Genomic DNA, 8,380 nt, shown 5'->3' on the forward strand with positions numbered 1-8,380 from the left:
CAAATGTGATGAAATACCTGAACACCAACGAGTTGCTGAGTGATGGGGAAGAAGCTTGGAAGGTCAGAAATAGAGTATCACGCTTCACGATAATAGAGGGGGTCCTGTACAAAAGGGGCTTTTCCAAACCACTGTTGAGATGTGTCTCATAGGTTGAGACCCAGTATATACTATACGAGGTACACAAAGGAGTCTGCGGCAGCCACTTGGGAGGCAGAGCACTAGCCATGAAAGTAATGAGGGCAGGTTCCTACTGGCCCCATGCCCTTAGAGACGCTGAAGAGTTCGTAAGAAGATGCTTGAAGTGTCAGGTACATGCATCGATCTCGCATTACTTGCTAGAAAAGTTGACATTAATTGGTCTCTCCTTTGCATTTGTCTAGCTCGTTTCGGAACTAGTCCCTTTCTACTTCCTGAAGCTTGGCCTCTAGGAGAGAAGGTCCCACCTCATTCTGAGACTTGGCCAAGTCTTCTTTAAGGAAGGCCACCTCCTGACAAGCCTTGGCTAGCTTGCGTTTTTGACGCTGTAGGTGGCCTGCAACTCGGCCACGTTCTCCACCACAGCGTCCTTCTCCCGGACAGCTGCTGGGGTACACATCGTCATAGGAGCCAGCAAAGAACAGAACTATGCAATCAAGCTCACCTTTAAGACGACCAACAATGAAGCTTAGTATGAAGCACTGCTAGCCAAACTGGCGACAACTAGAGCTTTAAGAGAGACATAAGTGGAAGTTAGGGCATACTCCCAAGTGGTTGTTAACTAGATATAGGGCGAGTTTGCCACCCCAGGTGAAAAACTGAAAAAATACCTTCAGTTAATGAGAGAGGAGTGCGACTTCTTTCGCTACTTCCGCATCCAACAGATATCGAGAGGAGAGAACCAGGTGGAAGAAAAGCTGGCACGAATGGCCTCAGGACAAGAAGATTTGCGCCTACCAAAAACACAGTAACTTGGACAGTGGACTTCTCGACCACAAGGATTGAGGTCTCGGTCATTTGTCTCGAAGCACCAGAGTGGGCATAAGATGTGATGAAATACCTGAACACCAACGAGTTGCTGAGTGATGGGGAAGAAGCTTGGAAGGTCAGAAATAGAGTATCACGCTTCACGATAATAGAGGGGGTCCTGTACAAAAGGGGCTTTTCCAAGCCACTCTTGAGATGTGTCTCATAGGTTGAGGCCCAGTATATACTATGCGAGGTACACGAAGGAGTCTGCGGCAGCCACTTGGGAGGCAGAGAACTAGCCATGAAAGTAATGAGGGCAGGGTACTACTGGCCCCATGCCTTAGAGACGCTGAAGAGTTCATAAGAAGATGCTCGAAGTGTCAGGTACATGCACCAGTCTTGCATTACTTGCTAGAAACGTTGACATTAATCATGTCCCCGTGGCCATTTGTGCAGTGGGGATTGGATCTAGTCAGACCGCTTCCTCCAGGCAAAGGGGGAGTAAGATTTGTAACTGTCACGGTTGACTACTTTACCAAATGGGGAGAAGTGGTAGCTCTAGCAACTATCACTACTGCTGTTATCACAAGGTTCCTATGGAAGTCCGTGATCAGCCGTTTCGGCATCCCTCAAAGCATCATATTGTACAACGACCGAAAATTTGAATCCTCCCATTACCAAGAGTGGTTTGCAAAAATCAAAATCGAGTTCAAGTGCTATTCACTAGGCCATCCACAATCCAACAGACAAGTTGAGGCGACCAACAAAACCCTAATGGAAATCCTAAAGCAAAAGCTAACGAACTAGTAGGGAAGATGGGCTGAGGAGATGCCTGAGGTCCTTGGGCATACTAAAAGATCGACATAACTCCAACAGGAGAAACGCCGTTCGCATTAACTTACGACGACGAGCACTTTGACGTGGACGTCGTTATACTGGTGGAAGTACGTCGTTATACTGGTGGAAGTAGGGATGCTCTACCGAGTGCAACACTTTGACTCTGATGCCAACGACGAAAGACTAAAAGAACAATTGGACTTACTAGAAGAAAGAAGACAGGAGGTTGAGATGCAGAAGACGAGCAACAAGAGGAAGCTGAGCAACATTTCAACAGGCGGGTTAGACACAGATCCTTCAAGGAGGGCAATTTGGTGTTGAAGCAAACTGGGGTCACGACAAAAGAAGATGGGAAGATGGGACCACGCTTGTTGGGACCTTACGTAGTAACAACTAGCAACAGGCCAAGGTCGTACTGCCTAAAAGACGACAAAGGGAAAGAGCTCCCCCACTCATGGAATGTTGAGCACCTGAAGAAGTGTTTCCCTTGAGATTGTAACTCGCCAATGTATATGTAAATGCCAAAATTATGGAAATGAATATGTCTTCCTCTCAAGATATCTCCCTCAAGCAAAACAACCAAGTTGAGTCCCTTGACTCGCCCCAAGTCAAGCCGGACACAAGCAGGACTTGCCCATACGGCCCATTGGACACAAGTCTCTTGACTTGCTGACCTTTGTGCAACCAAACTGAGTCTCTTGACTCATTGCGAAGTTAGGCAGGGCACAAGTCCCAAGACTTGCCTAGACGTGCAGAGGATCTGAAGGTCGAGGGACTAGACCCCGTTACGTGCTCGAACTCCAAGGCTTTGATTTTGACGTCACGCCTCTTTATGGCTTCCCTCTTTTACTTTGCACCATCTTGGTCAGCTCAATGTAACTGCTCGTCGTCCATTTGTTCTGTTAGATATCAATGTTGTGTTGCTCGACCAATCGTGCCTTGTCTTCATGGAGGGAATCAAGAGAGCCCCTGGTCTCATCCAGCTCTCTTTTGCATTTGTCCAGCTTGTTTCGAAACTAGTCTCTCTCTACTTCCTGAAGCTTGGCCTCGAGGAGAGAAGGTCCCACCTCATCCTGAGACTTGGCCAAGTCTTCTTTAAGGAAGGGCACCTCCTGACAAGCCTTGGCTAGCTTGCGTTTTTTACGCTGTAGGTGGCCTGCAACTCGGTCACATTCTCCACCACAGCGTTCTTCTCCCGGACAGCTTTCTCCACCTCCTGCTTCACCTTGCAAACCTCTAGGCGAGCAAGGAGAACAAGGGATCTAAGCGCCTAAACCTCTTCCTCAAGCTCTCCTCTCTCCTCCACAATTAGGTTGTCAAACTGGTCTGGAAAACACACAAGGTTAACAACAAAAGTAAAGGAAGATCAACCAGTAATGGTCAGACCAAGTCCCACACCAATACCTGTAAAAAAAAACCCCCTAAGCTTTTTGGCCTTGAGCTTGACGGCCTCTGCCAGTGCAGCGTCAAAACCAGGACCCGCCCTCCTGCAGGACACTGACAGGCCAACTCCACCTAGTTGCCAGGAGGAGTCGGGGACCTGCGGGGTGGACGCCCAGGAAGGGCCAACACCATCAGAACCACCAACAACAGCTTGCCCTCTAGGCTTTGATGACTCCTCAAACACCGAAAGGGGGACATCCCCAGCCACATTCCCTTCCAGGTCCTGGACTTCAGGAATTGGTGTCTCCACGAAGGGAGGCCTTGACGACTGACCAACCCCCTCGCCCTCGGGTAGGACGGGAGAACCCTGCGAGTCAGGAGATTCTTGAGCCATTTCTCGCTCGGGCACAGTGGTCTCCCCCTCCTCTTGGTTGGTCTCCCCCAACCTTTGAATGGTTTTTCCCTCCACTTGATTAAGGGGTGCCTTGAAGGTGGGCTCTTCTGGGCAAAAAATGAGGCAACGTTAGGCTCGGAGGTCTGGCTTAAGGGCAGGGAAGGTATCGAGATCTTGTTGTTGTTAAGCTCAACTACAAAAGGATGGCCAGGGCATTCCTCATTATGATCGGGACTCATGCCCACCGCGACAGACGCTGCGAAAACAAGAGTGTTCACTAGGAACTCGTTGGAAATAGGCTGGGATGGCTCGACAACATCCTTGAAGGGAATTGCCGACGCAGAGGCCCCTCTCGGGGCAGGCTTAAGGAAAGCCTCAATGAAAGTCATCCGAAAGCCAACCTCATCCTTACCCAGTTCATCCACATGAGTGATTGGTGGCGTGGTTACTTGAGTCATGGACGCCTAAGCAGTCAGCAAGGTGGGAATCAATGGGGTCGCAACTTGGCCAGAGGACAGGCCTACCATAGTCCTGCTACTCGAAACCTTTGAAGCCTCCCTCCCAGCTCGAAGACACCTCAGCGGCATCGCAGTCGACACGGGGCCTTCTCCTCTAACCACTGGTTGAAGATGAGCTAAAAGGCCTCTTTTGACCTTGGGAAGCTGAGGGCTCTCTCAAGAAGCGTCGACCCAGGACATAGGAACGGTCTGGGGTGGAGAGGTGGCAACGGATGTTGGAGTCGGTTAACACGGCGTTTGAAATCAGGTTGTCAGGATGGGCCTTTGCCCAAGACAGAATGACCTCCAACTTGGCCTCCTCCCGTTCGGATAGAAAAATGGGGATGGACATATCGTCCGGCATGGTTCCCCAAACAATTTGGACCAGAAACACCTGGTGGATAGCCTCCCCTTCAGGATATTTTCAGCCCGAGCTTGGCACAAAAAAGAACCACCTGGTCCAATCCTTGATATGAGAAAAGAACTTCTCCAGGACCGTGATCCTCTTTCGGGCATGGGCCTTGAAACTGCACAGATGGCCATCAAGGTGCAGCACCCTATACACGGAAAGGAACTCCTTCGTGGTTAGATTAGGATACTCCTCGGTCTTGGGGCTCAGCACCAGGTGAAAGATTACACAACTCGTGACCAAGAGCCGCCATGCATTCTGACGGGCGCCAAGCTGAGGTAGTCCAAAACACTGCGAATAGGGCAGTAGAATGTTAGCCAAAGCCCGGTCGGAAACATTAGAGGGAAGAGGGCCACCTTTGTTGCTAGGCTAGCATCATCGACAACTGCGTCATGGTGGCCCAGAGCCTTCAAAACAACCGAGTCAGGAATGCAAAACGTTCCCCGTAGCACACGAAGGTCAATGGTAAAGGCTATCGACTCCCAGTTCTAGCCCTTGAAGAACGACGACTTCTCTCTAGTGGTGGGTTTCACCACAACTTCAGAACCACCAGAAGTCCCCTCGGGACACACAGAGTGATTCTTCTTGGAACCAAGGTGAGGAGCATTCTTGGGAGCCATTTGAAATAAGCACAGGGTAAAGACTGAAAATAGACGGCGAAGAAGAAGGCATGAGAAGCAAAAAGGTGATGGGAGGCTCGAGAGAAACAAAAGGAAGTAACAAAATGAGGGGGAAAACAAGGTTTAAATAGAAGCTTACTCCAGTTAAACTACCTTACGATGAAGTGACAGGCGTCGCAAGAAACGAAGTGTTAGGAGAAAATCCCGAAACTCATGCTACGTGCAATGATGACAAAGATAAACTGTCGCACACCCTCCTTGAGTAAGGAAAGGAGAGGATTGCGCGCATTGAAGTCATGGGCCAAATCGAGATCGCGTAGAGGCCAAACCATCTCTTCACGCATGGCAACGTGGGCACAATCCAGTGTAAAGTAAGTCGTGACAAACAATTTTTGAATTCACAACGCACGTGCCCAATGAGAATTCACAGGGTATTCAGAAGGGGGCTTTACTTTCCCACTTGGGGCGCGTGGGGTTTGGTTCCCCTCAAGGCCCAAACCGGCCAATAGATAGTCCAGTACATAACCAATGAAGGAAAAAGGACTAGGTTAGGCTCGAGAGGGCCCATAAGATATGGTGACTAGTCACGTTACTTGCTCAGACCACAGCCCATACCGTCGGACAACGAGCACACCGCATTAAATGATCTAAGAATCCAGCATGCAATGACAGAGCCAGACATCCACTCACTTTTATGGCCAAAGTAGTGCACGCGCCTCCCACTCCTTACTTGCCACAAGGGACAGACTAAAAACCCATACATAATACGCTAGGGCGACGATTGACATGACAGGAGAAACCTACCACCAGTACAATGTCCCGCACAACCCTGCATGATCTGCTAGCAGTGGGTGGAAACCACCACGATTGGGTATATAAACATGTCTTGAGTTCAGGTAGATCTCTCTAAACACTTTTCTTCTTACATTCTCACACAAAGAGATAATTCTGACTAACGTATCGGAGGTCTCTCTCACCACCTCAAGCCCTCATCTCCTTGGATCTTGTAGGCCGAAGAGAAGAATTGTTGAGTTGTCCAAGCTACGAAACATGATATCAACAATAATATTTTAAATGAGGAATACTTTTATCAAATTATTTATAAAAATAAGATTATTTTATATAAATTTATTTATTTTAAAATATGATTATATAAAATAGGTTTTGCTAGTATAGTTACTCTTAAGAAAAACAACTAAAATATAAAAACCTGCGCGCCTAGTTATTTTCCAGTACGTACTTTTATAACAGGTCTGTTGAAGTGTCTTGCATTCAGCCTTTAAATTTATGTCCAAGCCTAAGATTAATACTAATTAATTACCGACCAAACGGCAAAACTAGAAAATTAAGCATCTTATTATTATTTTTTATTATTTTTGGTTCTAATTAACACTACAACATTTATGGCTATTATAATCACAAATAGTCATATTTTTTTTTGCCGCAAAAATACTTTTTGGAGCTAAATTTTGGTGGCACTGATAGGGTACTTATTGCCCATTAATCATTAAATTAATATAATAGAATATGAATCAAATAAAAATGTAGTATATATTATATTTGTATAAACCCACATTTTCTTAATTAAAAATGAACATAAAAATTATTTAAAAATAAAAAACACATTCTTTAGCTCCCAAGCATCTTCTAGCTAGCAAGTCCCCTATAAAAACGTTTTGGAAAAGCTCTTCAAAAACTTGAAAAACTTAAATATAATCCTCCATAGCTAGGGAAAAAATATATTTAGGTTTTTTGTCTTTATTTTTTTTCAATGAAACCCAAAACTTAACTCAAAAGTAAATTGTGTTTTGTATGTTTATTTTTAAGGTATATATACAAATTTAATTTGATACCCTTAATTTGTTAGTCCCGTATCGATTAAATATTAATTACCACGAAAAATCTTAAATTTTATATTCGAACGTTTTTACTTTGATGTTTTGTTTTTCTTTTAGGTGCTGGTTTAGATAGTGAGTTGAAATGAAAGTTGAAAGTTAAATAAAATATTGTTAGAATGTTATTTTTTAATATTATTATTGTTTTAAAATTTGAAAAAGTTGAATTGTTTATTATATTTTGTGTGAAAATTTTAAAAAATTATAATCATAAGATAAGATGAAACACTTCTTATATCCAAATCGGGCGGGTCTTAGTCAAACTCTCAAAAGAAAAGAAGAATATTGACTCTTTCATTGCTTGTGGAACGTGTAACTATTTGAATATTTTGAAGGAAAATTATTCCTCGCATTCTAGACCATGAATTAGTAAGATCTTGATTCATTCTAACCTACCCTATTTAGGGTTTTGTTCCTCGTAATCCACCATAGGTAAAACCCCACAATTATCCGTGCATTGTACTCCGAGCTCTTGAGATTGAGAAAGAGAGAAGATATATAGAAGAAAAGTAAAAAAAAAAAAAAAAAAAAAGTGGAAAGAATAATATAGATAAAATGGATGAATGGATAAATATTTTACTCATATATTATTATTTAATAAACAATAATATAGATGCAAATGTTTTACAATTTCTACATAATGCTTTAACAAATATTATTATGTTTTGAAATTGATAAGATGTGATGAGTTATTAGTTTGAAATGGTTTGAGTCAAGACTTTTACAGAATTTCGGAAAAGGAGAGATAAAATATTGAATAAAAAGAGTTATAAAATTAAAAGAATGTTAGAATATAATTTTTTAATATAATTCTTTATTTTGAGATTTGGAAAAGTTAAATTATTTTTTATATTTTGTTTGGAAATTTAGGAAAATTGTAATAATTAAGTAATGCTTAGATAAAAAAATTAAAAATTGAAAAATATTTATATTTGAACTATATTTAGATATTGAGATGAGATAAAATGTGATGTGTTGATTTCAAAAGTTTGTAAAACAAAACCAAGACTTAATGGGTTTAAAATCAATTAAATACAACCAAAAATAATATTTTATTAAAAGATTATTTTAAAAAGATTATAAAAATTATAAGACACCTTTTATCATAAAATAAATGAATAATGATATACATATAATTCTTTTTTATAATTTTTATACAATTATATGTTAATACGAGAATGTTTATATAAAGTGGTGTTAATTTTATAAAATTATTTTATAAAAATATTTTTTATTTAAAATATAATTATATAAAAATTATAAATAAATGATGATTTTTCAAAATAAATATCATATCGTATCATTGTGCGGGTGGACCAAATTACGAGGTGGTCCAGATCCGAACATTGTCTGCAGGAGCTAAAGGGCATTCCACGATCCACGGTCGTGGGTCGTGA

The sequence above is a fragment of the Juglans microcarpa x Juglans regia genome, chromosome 8S (genome assembly GCF_004785595.1).
Source record: "Juglans microcarpa x Juglans regia isolate MS1-56 chromosome 8S, Jm3101_v1.0, whole genome shotgun sequence".
NCBI classification, from domain to species: Eukaryota; Viridiplantae; Streptophyta; class Magnoliopsida; order Fagales; family Juglandaceae; genus Juglans; species Juglans microcarpa x Juglans regia.